At 42.6% G+C, this 20,520-nt stretch overlaps 1 long non-coding RNA gene across 4 annotated transcripts in view; it reads right to left on the bottom strand.

Annotated features, from left to right (window-relative positions):
* LOC135012473 (uncharacterized) overlaps positions 1 to 20,520 on the bottom strand; it is a 113,928-nt gene that overhangs the window by 3,127 nt on the left and 90,281 nt on the right. The gene's annotated exons all lie outside the window — the stretch shown is intronic.

The following is a 20,520-nucleotide window of genomic DNA, read 5'->3' as shown; positions in this document are numbered from 1 at the left end:
TAATAATAATAATAATAATAATATGTTTCAAGTAAATAATATTTCAAGTACTTTGGAGAATAAATGGACCTATTTTATGACATGCATACTATAATCATGCTCACAAATGTAATCCTTAATTTATTGCTATAAGTGTTCTAATTTAATTCAGTGAGTGCCAACTGTATGTCACCTGACTTAAATTATGAAAAATCTCCACTGTGGTGGTGAGACGGTCAGAATTCCGGTAGTATAGCCTGTTGAAAGTTGCTTCCCTTCTTTCACATTTTTAGGCCGTAAAATGTATCTGGTCTACCTGAACATGGACATGCAACTACAATATACAATAGCGAATTTGATGAAATTTAGGAGAATTGGTCTGATGTTTCAGATTTCCACGCTTGGAAATGCTTTAAGTTCTTTGTTTTTCACAGTCGCCGCTCCAATGTGTCCTCGCATTTTTACGAGGAGATCAGTTCTGCAGATGTACAGTACATAATACAATATTTTTATATTTTCAAAATATTTTTTAAACTTTATTAAATAAAATAAATTAAAACATATTTTACTAAATGGTTTTAAGGGAAAAATCACCAGTTAAGTGGTTAAAAGCCTCCAATTTGCCATCATGGTGATTCTGGATTTAATTTTATTTTTTTAATTTATTTTTTATTTGTATTTAATTTGTATGTTTTTGTTTCTTCTTTGCGCCATAAGGATAATTGGCAAACAAGTTAAATAAAAAAATAATTTGACAGGAAAATCCCTAGGACACTCGAAGAGCAGGTCAAAAATTTTAAAAGAGTATAAGTGAAAAAGGTGTAATTAAGTACTCACCTGTTTATAAAGATTAAACAGCTATATCACGATTTACTCTAATTAGATTATTTTATATTTGTATACTAAATGATATGGCTCCTGATAAATTAAGTATAAATTAGAATGGTACGTATTGCTAATTATACTTAAAATATACTTTTTTACATGTTAATTTTTTACTTTTTGTTATTTTATTTCATTCATGACAAACAAAAAAGGAAATCTAACAAATTGTAGAGATCTATTATTTTGAAGAAAAAAAACATTTTTTAAATAATAGAAACAAAATGTCATGATGACTATTTTAGAGCATAATATGCACTAATTTTGCTAATAAAACAAAAAAAACATTTGTTCTTCAGAAACATTTTATACACTGTATGAGCATTTACTGTACCCTTAAAGAGGACTGCCCAAAAATAAAATTTTGGCCAATTTCAAAATTGTTTTTTTGAAAACCAAAACTTTCCAGTTTAACAACAATTTAGCATAAATGTCAGACAAAATACATTGAAACTTTACAACTGCCACAGAAATACCTTGATAATAATGAAGTTTGGCAAATGCCCTTTGTTCAATGCCTTTTGCCGACATCTCAGATTATAATACGTACCTTTCCTTTGAGGAAAGTCTTGTAAAAAATATGCGCAAATGGTTTAAATGTGGGACAAAATGGCCAACATTTTGGACACAAAGTTTTTGTGTTTATTCAGTGAGTTTATTGGTAGCTCACTATGAAATCATATGTATCGCTTGGTCTGTCATCGCAGATCTTGATTGGACCGTTTGATGTTTTTTAATAACGTATAAATAACAGCAGCTAATTTGTTAACAGTTATTTATGTAGCGATCATACACGGTCGAGTCACATTATTATGACCACCTCCTACATTTAATGTTGGCAGTGCGTAGCCCATGAAGTACGTCACGTGTCGTGTGCGTTGGCTTGGTGGATATATAAGGTGTGCGATAGGCTGTCTGCACACACATCACTCATTGCTGTCATGGGTAAAAGGGGCGATTTATTCAAGTTGCAAAAAGGGATGATTATCAGCTTTGGGGCCAAGGGTGGCAGTATTTCAGCGCAGTGTGTGACCTGTCCGCGTGCTGCTGTGGTGAAGGTGACTGGAGAAATGGTACCATTGCGAATAACTGACACGGAAACTGCAGAGCACCACATGCAAATCGATGTGAGAGGTGAATGTCGGCTATGAAGGTGCGTGAGAGCCGACTGACACGCTACAGGGGAGCAGCTCACCGTCAATATGAACCTGCGGGCTGCCAGACGTGTGTCTAAAATGACAGTTCAGTCCGTCTAGCTGCTGTCCGCGCTGCACGCGGCGGTTACTCTGGCCATTAGCTGGTGGTCACAATAATGTGCCTCAACCATGTGTATTACACAGCACTTTACAGAGAATATTTCAGTCCTTGCCTCAGTGGAGCTTACACATGCTAACTTAGAGAGAACATACAAACTCCACAACGATAGTACCTTGATCATAAATTAAGCTTAAGACATCAGTGCTGAGAGCTAGAAATGCTTACCACTAAACCAACCCTGTTGATAAAATGTAAAATAAGCCTCAGAAGAAACGCATGCCATCTATCTATATTAAATTACTAGACTTTTCCATATTTGCAAATGCTGAGCGGAACGAAACCATGTTGCAACATCTTTGCTGGAGTTCTTAGAGATACAACCGCACATCATCACTGTGTCTCAGCCACGTCATATTCCTCTATTATTAACTTCTTTCCCTGGAGCTGTGTCTCTTCCGGAAGACGATCAGATGAGATGACATATCAACATGCCTTGATACATGTTTTCTAATTGAACCTTAGTGCACTTAAAGAGATTATACTCGTTAGGATGCATCCTGCTTTAAACTGACTGAGGATTCTGTAGCGCTGCAAGGCCCTCTTATATCTCTGATCCGTTATGGCTGGAAAAGTTTAGACTTATGACCGAACTTTCTCATAATACTAGTCACTCCAATTCACAAATACGTGTTTTGTTTTTTCATTTGTGTCCCATATATTTGGCGTAGCCCCGATGCTATCATGACTGCCAGAAGATATATTAATACGAAGAATATGGTCATGCCTGTCTGAGAACTTTGGTGCTTGTGCTGAAAGTTTGGAAAAAAGAATCAGTTGAGGAAATGCAGCTAAAAGGTCGATTGTGGGCGATTTAAGTTTAGAGGGTTTAAGTCACAGCGTTTAGACAGTTCCATCGTTCTATGCACCACACTGGTGGCCTGTGAATTATATGTTCCGCTTCTTCGTCTTTGCAAGAATCTGCTCAGTTGAAAACGTGGAAAAACACTAAGATATTTTGGTCACACAATTAGCCAACGTCACTGTACTGTAGTTCACTAAATAGTTTTCTCCTTCTGCCTCAGATCTTTGCTGGACACTTTTGAGGAATTATTGCGAGATTAGTGTGTTTTAGCACTCTAGAACGGTGCTTTTCAAATCTAATCTTTGGGACACACTGGATTTAAGAAGCACCGCTCAAAAGTCATATGCTGTACGGGATCCGGTCTTTAGGTCGACAGTAAGTAGGTCGACACTGTCTATGTCGACCACTAAATGTTCTAGGTCGACATGAGTTTTGCCAAAAAAAGTTTTTTTCATTTTTTGAACTTTTTCATACTTTACGATCCACGAGGCACCTTGCCCGAAGCATGGCGAGCGAAGTGAGTCATGCGAGGGGACATGGTGCACTAATTGGGGTTCCTGGTCACTGTACAGAGAAAACTACACCCAAAAAAGTAAAAAAAAACCTCATGTTGACCTTTTTTCATGTCAACCTAGTACATGTCGACCTAGAGTCCCTGTCGACATAGAAACCATGTCGACCTACTTACTGTCGACCAATAGTGGTTGACCTAGACACTGTTGACCTAAGTCTAATCTACCTAACATACCACACCCATGCTGTACGTGCCTGTTGCATTCCAGACTTTTCAATATACAGAAATTACTTAAATATGTTACATGATGACAATGATAAGTTATAAGACTGTGGACACCTCAGTATCTTGGGTAGGATTTGGTAGATCTCACTATATCAACTATTTTTATAGGGGAAATGTATCAAACCTTGGAGAGAGATAAAGTGGATGGAGATAAAAGTACCAACCAACCAGCTCCTAACTGTAATTTTTCAAACAGGCTGTAAAATGGCCGTTATAAGCTGATTGGTCGGTACTTTAGCTCTCTCTAAGGTTTGATGCATGTACGCCCTAATGAGGCATGAGTCATGTACATTATACTGTACCCTGTTATAAAGAGCTACCTTCATCAATGGTGGCTTATAATAATTCAGTGTATTATTGTATACATAAATTACATAAATTGCACAATAGTGAATTATCATTGTTAAATTACCCAAAAAACGCAATTATAATAATAGTATAATTTATATACTAAAGAATTGACTCTTCTTTCTGGACTTTACGGCATAAATGAAAAGATAAAATGTGTAATATAAATTATAATAAATGATAGACAACGAGACCATAAAAGTGTGTTGTTCATCACAGTACACCTATATGTAGTTCTAATCTGCCAAGGAACCGCTTAGAAAACATTGGGGCAGATGTATGAAACTTGGAGAAATTATAAAGGTGATAACACACCAGCCAATCAGCTCCTAACTGTCAAGTTACAGGCTGGGTTTGAAAAATGACAGTTAGGAGGCTGACTGGCTGGTGCGTTATCACCTTCTACTTTATCACTTCTCCAGGCTTATTACATCGGCCCCATAATACTAACAGAGTATGTTAATGAAGATTTTACAGTTAAAAACATTACTAATAGGAATGTTAGATTCCAGCTGCAAGTAGATGGAACGGACATATGTGTTGGAATGCATGACGCATAAAAGAATGAAATATTTTGCAAATGTTCTACAAGTAATTTTTGCTTAATGTTATATGCTACAAAGAAAATATGGAATATCTCTGTTTCATGTAAAAAGTTGACAGTTGTCCAATAAGTATCCGGCCTCCCTTGCTCTGACTCTCTCTCTCTCTCTCTCTCTCTCTCTGCCCTCTATAACTACATCTGCTTACCACCCAGTCTTCTCAGTTGACTTCCTGGATTTATCGGGAGAGGTCCTTCTGTGGGAACTCTTATGACCTTAAATCTCTAACATTTATATCAAAGAGTTTGCTAAGGATTAACAGATGAAGACGGAATCTGACGACACATTGGATTACAATTATTTTTAATGTTTTCTTTTTCACTTGGCGGTAAAAATGCGGAATCGTGACCAAGTGTCCTTTTTGCAAGCAATGGGTCCGGGAAACCTTTATAACAAAAATGTGAAATTTGTTTATCCTTTGGAATGTAAATATAAAAAATGATCACTACAACCACGTCATTTACCACCGGAAATACAATTTTTGGCCAAACGGGATATGTATTATATTTATAGTAGTAAATTTATATATTTTAACATGTATCATTGGATATACTGTATGAGTTTACAAAACCTGGAAACACAAATACAGTTTGCTTATCTGTCGCCCACTTCCTGCTGGCGGCCGTTCAAAGGGGAAATTCACAGTAAGTTTAACTTATTGCATAATTAATTCAGTACAAGTTCTTCTTTGAACATAATCTACAAGTATTGAATGGAATCAAAAATTGCACTAATAACGTCATGCTATAATTGACAAAAAATGTTTAACCCTGTGCGTGCAATCATCTCCTGTCATTCTTAAGATGGCTGCATTCAAAATTACAAAAGTAATATTAAAACTGTGAGTGATTAAAAATTGTGAGGGATTTCAGATTTAATTCCAGTTGTATTTCACATATTACCTTTTTTTATTTTTTTTTACATCAAATTTTAATGGCAAATTTTGAAAAAGTTGGCGAATTGACTACGAAATAGTCATTATACGTCAAATGCCACATAAATTTAAACAGTTCTGGTGACTATGATTAGTGCCTTAATAGTACATAATGGCGCTTAGATTTGACACTGATCTTAATTCCATTTCAACCGCCACCCAAAACAGAATATATAAATTAAGGAATTGGTAGACAAGGATTTGCTCAAATGCAGAAATTTGTGATTATGTTGGAGGGGTTTTTTTTTCCTTTTTTTGTTTTTGTTTTTTTCTTGTAGCAATGAGTTAGTAAGAGACAACCGCAGTTGATATAAATCCTAGAAATCAAGACTTCTATAGATTAAATAGAAGACGGCAAACAGAGCAAGGATGTGCTATAACAAAGAAAGATAGAATTATTTGGGTCAACAGAAAATCGGTAGAAGAGCAGAGTGTCAAAACGAGTGTGAGAAACTTAAAATGCCATTAAGTAGTAACATAGGCGTAAGTATAAATAAGTGAACCCCCAGGGTATTAATATGAATAAAAACTGCATTTTCTGTTGTATTATAGTTTGTAGCACCAGGGGCGTAGCTACACCTGTGGGGGGCCCGTAGCACAATTTCCACGGGGCCCACAGTGCACACCCCCTCCCCCGCCCCGTGGCAGACAACTTAGGGCTCAGTCCCTCAACCCCTTTTCCCCGATGGACAGAGAGCAGGTGGAGCCGTCGTGTGGGCGCTCACCTTCAAAGCCCCATGTTGGCTGTACTGCAGGATCTCCCCGCCTTGCTCTGCCTTTTTCTCCTCACTAACTGAAACAGGGAGGAGGCAGGGCTGTGGTCCAGGGATGTCCTGGAAGCACAGCCGCGCTTCCTCCCAGCATCTGACTGTGAGGAGAGACGGAGCGGCCAGGACAGCAGATAAATACAAAGCACTTAGCAGCATAAATAGGTGCAGGGAGAATGCAGGGCCCCGGAGGCAGCCAGGGCCCCATAGCAGCTGCACTCCCTGCACCTATGGTAGCTATGCCCTTGTGTAGCACTATTAACAAAATAAAAAAACAATAACATTCCATTCGGCCTTTCCCCCGCGGGAACATTTTTTATAAATTATATCTACCTATTCCAGGTAAAAGCTTGGATTGTATAGATTGTAGTGCATTTGAAATGTAGGAACATTATTGATATTATTTATTTAGGGATGCACTAATGTTAATATTTGTATATTGCTTTGGTAGGTGGTACATTGTGCTCCTTTATTATCTGCGATCACTTTGGCAATTGTACTATGGCGCATGTTTGGGGGGTTTTTTAACAAAAAAATTCTGTAATTTGTAAAAAGTTATTGACTATCACTATCATTTATTACAGCACCATGGTACAGATGATTTTAATTAATATCAAGTGTTTTGAGAAAAAGACTAAACATTTGCATTTTGTTCCATTCTCTCATGGGTGGATGTTTGAGTAACATACAATATTTAACATCTGATAGGCGCTGCGGTTATGCTTGGATTTGGCGAAGGAGATAGGAAAGTGGAAACCATTAATCTTTCTGAGGATGACCAAGCAATCGTCTAGGTTGGAAGGTTGGAAACAAAGTGGCCTACAAAGCGGATAGAAAGTATAACACCAACGCAAAGATAACAAATAAATGAGTAGGATGTGTAACAAGATTTACTAAGCCTTGGTTGGAGATAAAGTCGACAGAGATAAAGTACCAGCCAATCAGCTCCTAACTGCCATGCCACAGGCTGTGTTTGAAAAATAACAGGAGCTGATTGGATGGTACTTCATCTCCATCCACTTTATCTCCATCCAAGGCTTAGTAAATAGACACCCAGATTGGGTAGTGTGGCCAAAATGCAAAGGTTGGAAGCCTAAAAAGATATTGTGATTGCAAAGTAATGTATTTACATTGGGAACCTTGGAATAGCATCAGAGAAAGTGTAAAGGTAAATAACCCATTAATAAGGTAGTAATAATAATAAAAATATAAATGGAATAGTCTGTGGGGGGTCATTCCGAGTTGTTCGCTCGTTATTTTTCTGTCGCAACGGAGCGATTAGTCGCTAATGCGCAAGCGCAATGTCCGCAGTGCGACTGCGCCAAGTAAATTTGCTATGCAGTCAGGAATTTTACTCACGGCATTCCGAGGTTTTTTCTTCGTTCTGGTGATCGTAATGTGATTGACAGGAAGTGGGTGTTTCTGGGCGGAAACTGGCCGTTTTATGGGAGTGTGTGAAAAAACGCTACCGTTTCCGGGAAAAACGCGGGAGTGGCTGGGCGAATGCTGGGTGTGTTTGTGACGTCAAACCAGGAACGACAAGCACTGAACTGATCGCACAGGCAGAGTAAGTTTGGAGCTACTCAGAAACTGCTAAGAAGTGTCTATTCGCAATTTTGCTAATCTTTCGTTCACAATTTTGCTAAGCTAAGATTCACTCCCAGTAGGCGGCGGCTTAGCGTGTGCAAAGCTGCTAAAAGCAGCTTGCGAGCGAACAACTCGGAATGACCACCTGTGTACGAAAACACATTTGGGGAAAGACTGGGGCAAAAGATTATTGATAGAGAAGTCTTAGAAGGTAAAGAACACAGAATTGACCTACTGATTCAATACCAACATTTTTTTTACAAAATTTCAATGCAATTTATTTCACTTTGAGTTACCTAGAATAACTTCATACAAGGGTAGATAGCGCAACTTAGATGAGGACAATATAGCAGTAAAACCACACCTGGTCTCTTCCATCCACCTAGTTGGGTATAATGTTACAGCGGGCGCACAGAAGACAGAATTATAAAAATAAAAGTTAGAAGTGATTCTGCAGGAACTAAGGGGCAGATGTATTAACCTGGAGAAGGCATAAGGAAGTGATAAACCAGTGATATGTGCAAGGTGATAAAGGCACCAGCCAATCAGCTCCCATATGTAAATTAACAGTTAGGAGCTGATTGGCTGGTGCCTTTATCACCTTGCACATATCACTGGTTTATCACTTCCTTATGCCTTCTCCAGGTTAATACATCTGCCCCAAGATACTGTAATACACTGGCACTCATTTTATTGTCCATCATAGGGTAACTGTGGCGCTGATTCCCAATATGACATGGGTTTTGCTAGATTATGTGTATTTTTTATATTGCAATGGGTGAAAACAACAAAAACCACAATAGACAACCCAAGACGCTCAACTGTCACCTGACAGTGGCTGATCACTTATACACGGAGGAGGGAATATTCTAGAATGATCATGTAGTGAACACCTAGAATATTCACGTGTCTGACCTTCTAGAATGTTCCAGTAGATTCCCATATACATGCGTTATGGCTAATTTCCCTATTCATTGAGGGTATCCATTATCTCAAGAACTAGCGCCAATTCGAAAAATTTACTTTCATTTTTGAATTCAGTTTCTCCATAATACCCCAAGTTCGTTCCTCGGCAACAAAACAATTATTTTTGTTGTGCTGGGCGGTGTCATCATTTAAAGTTATACAGTAAAGTGTTGTGCAAACTTATAAATACCCACGACAAAACAATCATGTATTTAGTCAGTCAATGGGCCTAATTCAAAGTTGATCGCAGCAGCAAATTTGTTAGCAGTTGGGCAAAACCATGTGTACTGCGGGGGGGGGGGGGGGGGGTGCAGATATAACATGTGCAGAAAGAGTTAGATTTGGGTGGGGTGTGTTCAATCTGAAATCTAAATTGCAGCGTAAAAATAAAGCAGCCAGTATTTACCCTGCACAGAAACAAAATAACCCACCCAAATCTAACTCTCTCTGCACGTGTTATATCTGCCCCCCCTGCAGTGCACATGGTTTTACCCAACTGCTGACAAATTTGCTACTGCGATCAACTCTGAATTACCCCCAATATGTCTAGGGCAGTCGCTTTCATTTAGTTCTCCAGGAAATCTGTTCTCATATATAAGCAAGCTGCTGGTGGAGAAGTGAATGAATATTGTAGTAATTAATACAGGTTGAGTCTACCTTAGCCAAAAATACGATATCCAAAATATTCTGAAATTCTATTTTTTTTTTAGCATGACTGAGATAATGACACCTTTTCTTCTGATGGTTCAATGTACACATACTTTGTTTCACACAAAAATTATTAAAAATATTGTATAAAATGACTTTTAGGATACTATTAGGTATATATGAAAAAATAATGCATTCTGTGGTTAGACTTGTGTCCAATCGCCAAGATCTCTCACTATGGTATTCAAATATTCCAAACTACGGTAAAATCACAAATACTTCTGGTCCCAAGCATTTCAGATATGGGAGACACAACCTGTAATGAAATACCCAAGCTAGTCCACAGACAACCTTGGACACACTCTGTAGATGTATTTAAGGCACCATATAGTTAGCTAAGTGAAGGGCGTTGCAAAAGCATTGCACAGTATGAGCATCATGCTACATCTGCAGTATTATCCCGGGGAAGGGGAGTAACACAATGAATACACAGGACAGGTTCTTATACGGAGAGGAAATTACATAGGAGGTAATTCCAAGTTGATCGCAGCAGGACATTTTTTAGCAGTTGGGCAAAACCATGTGCATTGCAGGGGAGGCAGATATAACATGTGCAGAGAGAGATAGATTTGGGTGTGATGTGTTCAATCTGCAATCTAAATTGCAGTGTAAAAATAAAGCAGCCAGTATTTACCCTGCACAGAAACAAAATAACCCACCCAAATCTAACTCTCTCTGCACATGTTATATCTGCCCCCCCTGCAGTGCACATGGTTTTGCCCAACTGCTAAAAAATTTCCTGCTGCGATCAACTTGGAATTACCCCCATAGTGAAATGCGGCCATGTTGAGAATAGCTAAGCGGAGACTGCAGACAGATTATAAGGATATCAAATGGAACCTTCATCTACAGTGGGTTAGGGCACTCCAGCTAACACACGTAGGAACGGGTCTATGTGAGCTAACTAGATGTTGCTATTCCAAAAGTGGGTAACACTATGTACTATGAAAGCACCTGGAACTGGGCACAATTGAATTTATTTTCCCAGTGAGAAGGGAGGGAACCTAGTCAGAATCCCTTCAGACCTTCTCCACAATAGGAAATCTGCTGTAAAAGAAGGTATCCGATAAGTTAATATCATACTGAGCCACAGTAGAAAATCCATATAAAGCTCTAGAATCCATATACGGTAGATTTGGCACGAGGAGGCACTTATCCTCACAAGATTACAAACATGTTCTTTAATTGGGACGCCTACACCACATTACTTGTCTGGAAACCAGCTAATGAACATCAGGTAGTAGAGAGATCTTGGTTACAACGTGCAAGTGCCTTTGTAATGAACACACGATGTGCTGAATGTGACCTGGATGGCAAGAATCCCAGAACAGGCCATAACGCAAAGTAATGCATTCCTCCCAACTGTATTCAGGAAGTACAGTACTGATTTGGGGGCTCTGTCCCGACACTCAGATTGGGGCAGTGTTTCAGGGAGTGTGGCAAAGGTTCATTTAGGGGAGATGAAAAGGCTGGAGGGATGTGCAAGACATTCTCTGACCATATACCTTTGCTGTCGTCGTCGTCATCGTCGTCCCCCCGCCCCCCTTATGTGGGCAGCAGAGCGTATGTTTGATCCAATTCTCCAAATTAAAAAGTTGTGAGGCATGATTTATGAGAGAGGAGGATGTTTTCGCATTCATTTTTTTGACAAAATAGGTAGCCCCCCCCTCCCCCCCGGAAAAGGGGGGGGGGGGGGGTTTAATAAAAATAAAAATATATTTAGAAAAAAAAACTTTCTATACAGACACGCAGCAATAACAATCACACAAAGTCACAGACACATATATTACATACTTACAAATCCGTCCTCCTGAGCGTCCACTCTCCTACTCTGTCTGTGTCTGCTGCTCCTGTCCTGAGCTGCGGCTCCTCTTCGCTTCACTGACTGGCGCGCCACATCCGGCTCCAACAAACTTTATCAAACAGCAAGCTGCAGCTTGCTTGTTATGATAGGTAGTGGGCGGTGCGGATCTGGGAAGCAGCCCGCAGCCCGCCGATGACAGCTGCAGCAGCCGCGGTCAGTCAGGGAATAGCGACAGCGGGATGTTTGAGCAGCCCGAGCCCTCCACTCTCTGTCAGAGTGGCCGGGCGTGGGACAAGTGTACACAGGGCACCCCCTTGATGGTGGCCCTGTTGGGGAGGATAGCCTATGGCGGTTATATGGGTGGTTCTGGAAGGGGTGAGATCTCAGAGACACCTGGAGGTTTGAAATCTAGAAGAAAGTCTTTTGTGACTGCACCCACAGAGTGGGTGCAATCAAAAAAAGTCCTGTGACTGGGAGAAGTTAATTAGTGTGGATGAGAGACACAGATCTTGTGCAGAGCGAGAGCATTTAAACCTGAATTCAGTAATAAACAGGTAACCAATGGAGGAACTGACAGCAGACAAGCAGGAGATGAACTCTGAGGAAGCTCAGTCTCACAGTTACACTCATTACACTGCAATAATCAATGGGGGTCATTCCGAGTTGTTCGCTCGTTATTTTTTTATCGCAACGGAGCGATTAGTCGCTAATGCGCATGCGCAATGTCCGCAGTGCGACTGCGCCAAGTAAATTTGCTATGCAGTTAGGAATTTTACTCACGGCATTACAAGGTTTTTTCTTCGTTCTGGTGATCGTAATGTGATTGACAGGAAGTGGGTGTTTCTGGGCGGAAACTGGCCGTTTTATGGGAGTGTGTGAAGAAACGCTACCGTTTCTGGGAAAAACGCGGGAGTGGCTGGAGAAACGGAGGAGTGTCTGGGCAAACGCTGGGTGTGTTTGTGACGTCAAACCAGGAACGACAAGCACTGAACTGATCGCACTGGCAGAGTAAGTCTCGAGCTAAGATATCTACCAATCGAATGGAGGATCGGGCGCTTATAGGTGCTGTATCTCTAATGCTGCTGCTATGACGTTGGGGGTAGTCACACCCCAACCATATACCAAAGAGAAAAAGAAAAGAATAGCAGCGCTAGTGGAATGATATAAATGATTCTAATATGAAGGATTGTGTGAAAAAAAGTCATAAATTTAATAAAGCATTTTTTTAGGCTTTGGTAAAAATTGGATACAGAATCCACATATAAAAATTTTTTTTAAAAACAGTGATAACAATATTTGAGGGTCAAGAGTGCTAAGCTGCCTATCACATTGATATCCGTTCCTAATATAGCTGGACCATATAGCAGATGTAAGCAGACTGACAGCGTAGTCACACCAATAACTTTACCCACACGCCGCTAGAGGTGTAGTCCCTTAAGAGTGTCTCTGATGTTGAAGCTCAAAAACCAGCCAGGTTCGGGAATCCTCATTTAGTACGGTGTCCTCTTTATAGAGATGGGGTGATGGTGTTCCAAGTTGTGGAAATTTTAAGCACGTGATATCTGCAGATGGCAAAGTCCAGTAATGGTCCGGATGTGACTTGGCAGCCACAAGTAGAACTATATGATGACCCAAATAGCCTCCTAAGAAGGGAGCTATTTGGGTCATCATATAGTGCTACTTGTGGCTGCCAAGTCACATCCGGACCATTACTGGACTTTGCCATCTGCAGATATCACGTGCTTAAAATTTCCACAACTTGGAACACCATCACCCCATCTCTATAAAGAGGACACCGTACTAAATGAGGATTCCCGAACCTGGCTGGTTTTTGAGCTTCAACATCAGAGACACTCTTAAGGGACTACACCTCTAGCGGCGTGTGGGTAAAGTTATTGGTGTGACTGCGCTGTCAGTCTGCTTACATCTGCTATATGGTCCAGCTATATTAGGAACGGATATCAATGTGATAGGCAGCTTAGCACTCTTGACCCTCAAATATTGTTATCACTGTTTTTAAAAAAAAAATTTATATGTGGATTCTGTATCCAATTTTTACCAAAGCCTAAAAAAATGCTTTATTAAATTTATGACTTTTTTTCACACAATCCTTCATATTAGAATCATTTATATCATTCCACTAGCGCTGCTATTCTTTTCTTTTTCTCTTAAGTCTCGAGCTACTCAGAAACTGCACAGAGAAGTCTTTTCGCAATATTGCGAATCTTTCGTTCGCAATTTTGATAAGCTAAGATTCACTCCCAGTAGGCGGCGGCTTATCGTGTGCAAAGCTGCTAAAAGCAGCTTGCGAGCGAACAACTCGGAATGACCCCCAATGTCGGAGATACTGAGAGCAGGAATAAGAGTTTTTGCAGTGTCGTGTGTAAGATATGAGAGTATTCTGGATATGTTCCTCAGATGTGTGTAACAGGATTTGGATGCAAATTGAATGTGGGTAACAAAGGACAGTTCAGATTCAATGATGACACCTAGGTAGCATACTTGTGGGGTAGGGTTTATATTATAGATGTGTGGATTTTAGGTTGGTAAGTACACTATTGGCCAGGGGAAATATTATCAACTCTTTTTGAAAGCTTGAGTTTGATGTGATGAGATGACATCCAAGAATAAATGGTAGAAAGGCATTCAGTGGCACGGCCCAATACAGATCGTGAAGGACCTGGGGAGGATGGGTAGACTGAAAGTGTCATCCGCATTCAGATGATACTGAAATCCAAAAGTGCTGATTAGTTTGCCGAGAGACGTGGTATAGATAGAGAGGAGCAGAAGACCCAAGACTGAGCTTTGAGGTACTCCAACTGAGAGAGGTAGCAAAGAGGAGGTGGATCCAGAGAAGCGGACACTGAAGCAGAAAACTAGGATGAGAACCAGGATAGGGCTGTGTACTGAATCCTTTGGGGGGCCTGGGGCACTTTAGACAGGGGGAACCTAATGGATAGGGGGTGTATGTTAGATTGTGCATACCTCCCAACATGACCCATTCCAGGAGGGACAAAATGCTCTCTACCTGGACTTCCCTCTTAATACATGATTCACATCACCTGTTTCATCTATTGATAAGAAAGGTATTTCAACACAGTGATTGCAATCAGAAGTTAAGAGGGAAGGTCAAGTAGAGAGCATTGTGTCCCTCCTGCAATTGGTGATGTTGGGTTGTATGGATTCTGTACCTTAAATTTAAACCAATGGTTTATATAAGATTTGAACTAATAGGTTGATAATGCCTGGGTACTGTTTATAGCTCCATCTCATTGAGAGACAACTATTTTATAAAGTTTTCTTGTAGTGGAACAAAGACAACTTAAACAACCTTAAAACAGAAAAATAAAATCTGTCAACTATCGTGTCACATACTAGAATAGCAGCAGCCTCTGTACTACTTACAACTAGGCCAGGACTCAGGAGGACACTGTGTGTGTATCTCTCTAGACCCAAATGATCTCATTAGATAACAGGTTATACAGGATCCATGTGGGGAGGAGAATCTGGGACCCCTTGGTCACTTACAGCTCTCTCCCCCCTTCTAGCTCTCCTCTTGTTGGGAAGCTCCATCGGTAGCTCATGAAACCTGATACTCCTGTGTCTCTGCCTGCTCTGCAGACTGTCCAGCTCACATTCTGGCTGCCTGGTACTGCTGCTGCACAAGAAGGAGAGCTAGTGATGTCACTATGCAACAGCCAGGGAGGCCCCTGACAGAGGGGGACCCCTGGGTACAGTATGCCCTGCGTCCACCCCCTTTATATGGCTATGATTATGATAGGCTATATGGTGCCCTGGAGTATTATCTAGGGTAGTATGATGGGATTTAAATGATATAAGGTGCATGATGGCAGCAAAAGATGTTATATAGGGTGGTATGGCTAACTAAATGTTGGCCTGAGGTATTTGTAGGGTGGTGTTTTGGGCCATATGGCTGTATGAGGTGTTATATATAGATGTGTCCTCATACACCTAGGGGTATACTTACTAAAGTATGCATTTTTAGAAGCAAAGATGTTGCCTATAGCAACCAATCAGATTCTTTCTATTGTCTTCTAGAAGGTGCTAGATAAATAAAAAGTAGTATCTAATTGGTTGCTATGGGCAACATCTCCACTTCTAAAAACCCGCATTTTAGTAAATATACCCCTAGAGCAGTGAGTTACAGCGCTGTAGAGTATCAGAATTTTTTTCATGGCACCCCATGGCCAAAAGTTTCTTATTGAGAAATTCTGAAAAAATATTAAAATAAGTAATTTGTGTTTATAGATCATTCTTAGGCTCAATTATGTGGTGATGAACAAGATTATCGTCTGTTTGTCTACACATTTTATGATTGAAAGCTGCAATCAATGGTTTTGTTTATTACATTGACCATAAATAATTTGTATTGGTCCTGTCCTGGACCACCAACCCAGAGCACCCCTGCAAGTGCTCCGAGGCACCCCAGGGTGTCACTGCACACTGTTTGAGAACCACTGCCTTAGTGTCTATACACCATACTGCGTGACAGACGACCGATGCAACAGAACCGCTCCTAGAGGTGTAGTGCCATCTTTTTCTTTTTGCATCTTATTTGCATCACAGATGCAGCAAAACACCACTCACAGAGTACTACAGACGCCGGAGTGTGCACAGGAGTTACACACGTACAAAGTCATAGATGCAGCGAAACACCACTCACAGAGTACTACAGACGCCGGAGTGTGCACAGGAGTTACACACGTACAAAGTCATAGATGCAGCGAAACACCACTCACAGAGTACTACAGACGCCGGACTGTGGTGGTCATTCCGAGTTGTTTGCTCGTTGACGATTTTCGCTATGCTGCGATTTGTTGCTAAATGCGCATGCGCATGCGCTTAGTTATTTAACTAAAAACGTAGCACTTTTAAGTCGCACTGCTGATCGGTGAGTCATTGTCAGGAAAGGGGCGTTTCTGGGAGGTAACTGACCGTTTTCCGGGAGTGTGCTAAAAAACGCAGGCGTGTCAGGCAAAAACGCGGGAGTGTCTGGAGAAACGGGGGAGTGGCTGACTGAACGCTGGGTGTGTTTGTGACGTCAAACCAGGAACTAAACGGACTGAGGTGATCGCAATCTAGGAGTAGGTCTGGAGCTACTCAGAAACTGCAGGGAATTATTTAGTAGCAATTCTGCTTCTCTTTCGTTCGCACTTCTGCTAAGCTAAGATACACTCCCAGAGGGCGGCGGCCTAGCGCGTGCAATGCTGCTAAAAGCAGCTAGCGGGAGAACAACTCGGAATGACCACCTGTGCACAGGAGTTACGCACGCACAAAGTCACAGATGCAGCGAATCACCACTCACAGAGCACTACAGATGCCGGACTGCGCACAGGAGTTACATACGCACAAAGGGGGTTATTCCGACCCGTTTGCACGCTGCTGTTTTTCGCAGCGGTGTATACGGGTTGGTCCTGTGCATGTGCGGTGGCCGCAATGCGCAGGCGCGTCATTGCCCAGCGAGGGACGTCGCCGGGTAACGACAAGAAGAACAAAGAAAGCGAACGCAAGAAGATTGACAGGAGGAAGGCGTTCCGGGACGTCAACTGACCGTTTTCTGCGAGTGGTGCGGCGAACGCCGGCGTGTCCAGGCGTTTGCACGGCGGGTGTCTGACGTCAATTCCGGGACCTGACATGCTGAAGACATCGCAGCGGGTAAGTAACTCCAGAGCTACTCAGAAACTGCACAAAATGTTTTTGCATAGCTCTGCTGCACAAGCGTTCGCAGCCTTGCTATGCAAAAACCCCTTCCCCATAGGTAGCATCTAGTTGATCGCACGGTATCCAGACTCCAGGTCGACAACAAAAAGGTCGACACAACTTAGGTCGATGCCAATTGGTCGACACACCTTAGGCCGACATGGACAAAAGGTCGACAGGAACAATGTCGACATGGAAAAAGGTCGACATGAGTTTTTCACAATTTTTTTCTTTTTTGGAACCTTTTCATACTTAACGATCCACGTGGACTATGATTGGAACGGTAATCTGTGCCGAGCGAAGCGAAGGAACCATGCCCGAAGCATGGCGAGCGAAGCGAGCCATGCGAGGGGACGCGGTGCACTAATTGGGGTTCCCGGTCACTCTACGAAGAAAACGACACCAAAAAAACATAAAAATCTCATGTCGACCTTTTTCCATGTCGACATTGTTCCTGTCGACATTTTGTCCATGTCGACATTTTGTCCATGTCGACCTAAGGTGTGTCGACCAATTGGCATCGACCTAAGGTGTGTCGACCTTTTTGTTGTCGACCTGAAATCCCAGACCCGATCGCACGGGCAGCAAAAAGTTGCTACGTGCGATCAACTCGGAATGACCCCCAAAGTCACAGATGCAGCGAAACACCACTCACAGAGCACTACAGACCCCGGACTGTGCACAGGAGTTACACACGTACAAAGTCACAGATGCAGCAAAACACCACTCACAGAGCAGGACTGTGCACAGTACAAAGTCACAGATGCAGAGAAAAACCACTCACAGAGTACTACAGACGCCGGACTGTGCACAGGAGTTACACACGTACAAAGTCACAGATGCAGCAAAACACCACTCACAGAGCCGGACTGTGCACAGTACAAAGTCACAGATGCAGAGAAAAACCACTCACAGAGTACTACAGACGCCGGACTGTGCACAGGAGTTACACACGTACAAAGTCACAGATGCAGCAAAACACCACTCACAGAGCCGGACTGTGCACAGTACAAAGTCACAGATGCAGAGAAAAACCACTCACAGAGTACTACAGACGCCGGACTGTGCACAGGAGTTACACACGTACAAAGTCACAGATGCAGCAAAACACCACTCACAGAGCCGGACTGTGCACAGTACAAAGTCACAGATGCAGAGAAAAACCACTCACAGAGTACTACAGACGCCGGACTGTGCACAGGAGTTACACACGTACAATGTCACAGATGCAGCGAAACACCACTCACAGAGTACTACAGACGCCAGAATGCGCACAGGAGTTACACACGTACAGATGCAGCAAAACACCACTCACAGAGTACTACAGACGCCAGAATGCGCACAGGAGTTACACACGTACAGATGCAGCAAAACACCACTCACAGAGTACTACAGACGCCAGAATGCGCACAGGAGTTACACACTTACAGATGCAGCAAAACACCACTCACAGAGTACTACAGACGCCAGAATGCGCACAGTAGTTACACACGTACAGAGTCACAGATGCAGCGAAAACACCACTCACAGAGTACTACAGATGCCAGACTGTGCACAGGAGTTACACTGCAGCACCTGGTAGACAGAGTCAGACTAAGACACACACAGATGTACAAGTGTCGCACGTCAGATTGATCACTACAATTCAGCGCTGTAGTTCTGTCGCTTCCAGTTTTGTTTTTGGTTTTTTAGCGACTAAGACGCACATTTGGAGCGAGAAAGATATTGGCATGGCTGAGTTTCCCAGGACCACTAAAGCCACAATGTATGAGGACACATCTACATGGTGGCATTATGGGTTAAATGGCAACATGTAGAGAGTAATGGTGGCCTATATGTTGGTACTGAGTGCATGTTACCTTACCATGTACATGAAGTATGTACTGTCTCACATTACCCTGTGCTGGAATTAGAGATGAGCGGCTCAGTTTATAGAAAACTGAGCCCACCCGATCGTTCGGGAGCCGAGAGAATCCGTCTCGGGTTTTTCCCACCTTGCTGAGATTCCAAATGAAGGCATCATCCTGGTAAAGTATTCTCGCGGGTTTTGGATTCGATATATAGTAAGTCTCTAAGTTGGTTCAGGCAGAAGGTCTGATATTGTGATCACTGTAGGCAAGCCCTTTCTACAGCTGGTACCGATCGTTTCCAGGCATGCCTCATCATGCCAGCCGCACTGGCTGATGGTTCTGACGGTTGCTAGGCAACCACGGTGTATCCTCGTCACGAATGTTGTCTGGCATAATTTATCTACTGCACATGCGCAGAACACCATGATAACGGCTGCTGCGCCATTTCCATGGTGATTCCACAGCGCTGCTGAGGGTTTGCGCGGGACTCCGGAGGAGTATGTATTCAAACAATAGGTGACTAGTGTGCGGTGGGGGCCCCCTCTGGACTCAGGGGCCGTGCCCATTACAGATATGCCAGTGCATACTCACCTATCCCTGGTGTAGATCAAGTCCTCTTTGGTCCATGCATAGGCGCCGATTCCGTGGGTGCTCCCGGACCCGAGCACCCACGGAAAATGATGAGCACCCACGGGACCAGCTGCTGCCCCAGTAAAGTTTGGAAGGGCAGGAGCGGGCATCAGTAAGCATGCCGCTAGCCCCCGCAGCGCCTGCAGTGGATTGACACGCGCTGGGGGCTGCGAAAGCGCTTCCGTCCATAGCAGTGTAAAAAAAACCTGCCAAAAATGGCCTCATCCAAGGAAGAGACAGATGCTAGAGTTCACATTTGACCTCTAGCGCCTGTCACCTCGGCGGCAGGCATTTTAAGAGGTTTTTTTTTTACAATGCTATGGACGGAAGTGCTTCTGCAGCCTCCAGCGCATCTCAATCCGATGCGGTGGCTAGCGGTATACTTACTGATGACCACTGGCGCCCACACCCGCCCTCCCAAACTTTACTGGGGCAGTGGCCAGGAGACCTCTAGCAACGTGCATGAAACCCCTGGCAAAGTGCAGGAGACCCCTGGCAACGCTCATGAAACACCTGGCAGCGCGCAGGAGACCCCTGACAATGCGCATGAAACCCCTGGCAACGTGCATGAGACTGCTGCGAGCATGGAACCCAGAACATGAAACCTCTGGCAACGAGCAGGAGACCCCTGGCAACGCGCATGAAACACCTGGCTATGCGCAGGAGACCCCTGGCAATGTGCATGAAACCCTTGGTAACGAGCATGAGCCCCTGACAACAGGCAGGTCATTTCAAAGTAATTAGAAGCCTTACTGTGTGGCAGAATTTGTAAGGGGCATTATTGTGTGTGGAACATAAAATGGTGTCAGGGACATACTGTAACT

This window comes from Pseudophryne corroboree, chromosome 1 (genome assembly GCF_028390025.1).
Source record: "Pseudophryne corroboree isolate aPseCor3 chromosome 1, aPseCor3.hap2, whole genome shotgun sequence".
Taxonomy (NCBI): Eukaryota; Metazoa; Chordata; class Amphibia; order Anura; family Myobatrachidae; genus Pseudophryne; species Pseudophryne corroboree.
Note: the sequence above shows the minus strand (reverse complement) of the source record. Positions and strands in the feature narration are given on the sequence as shown.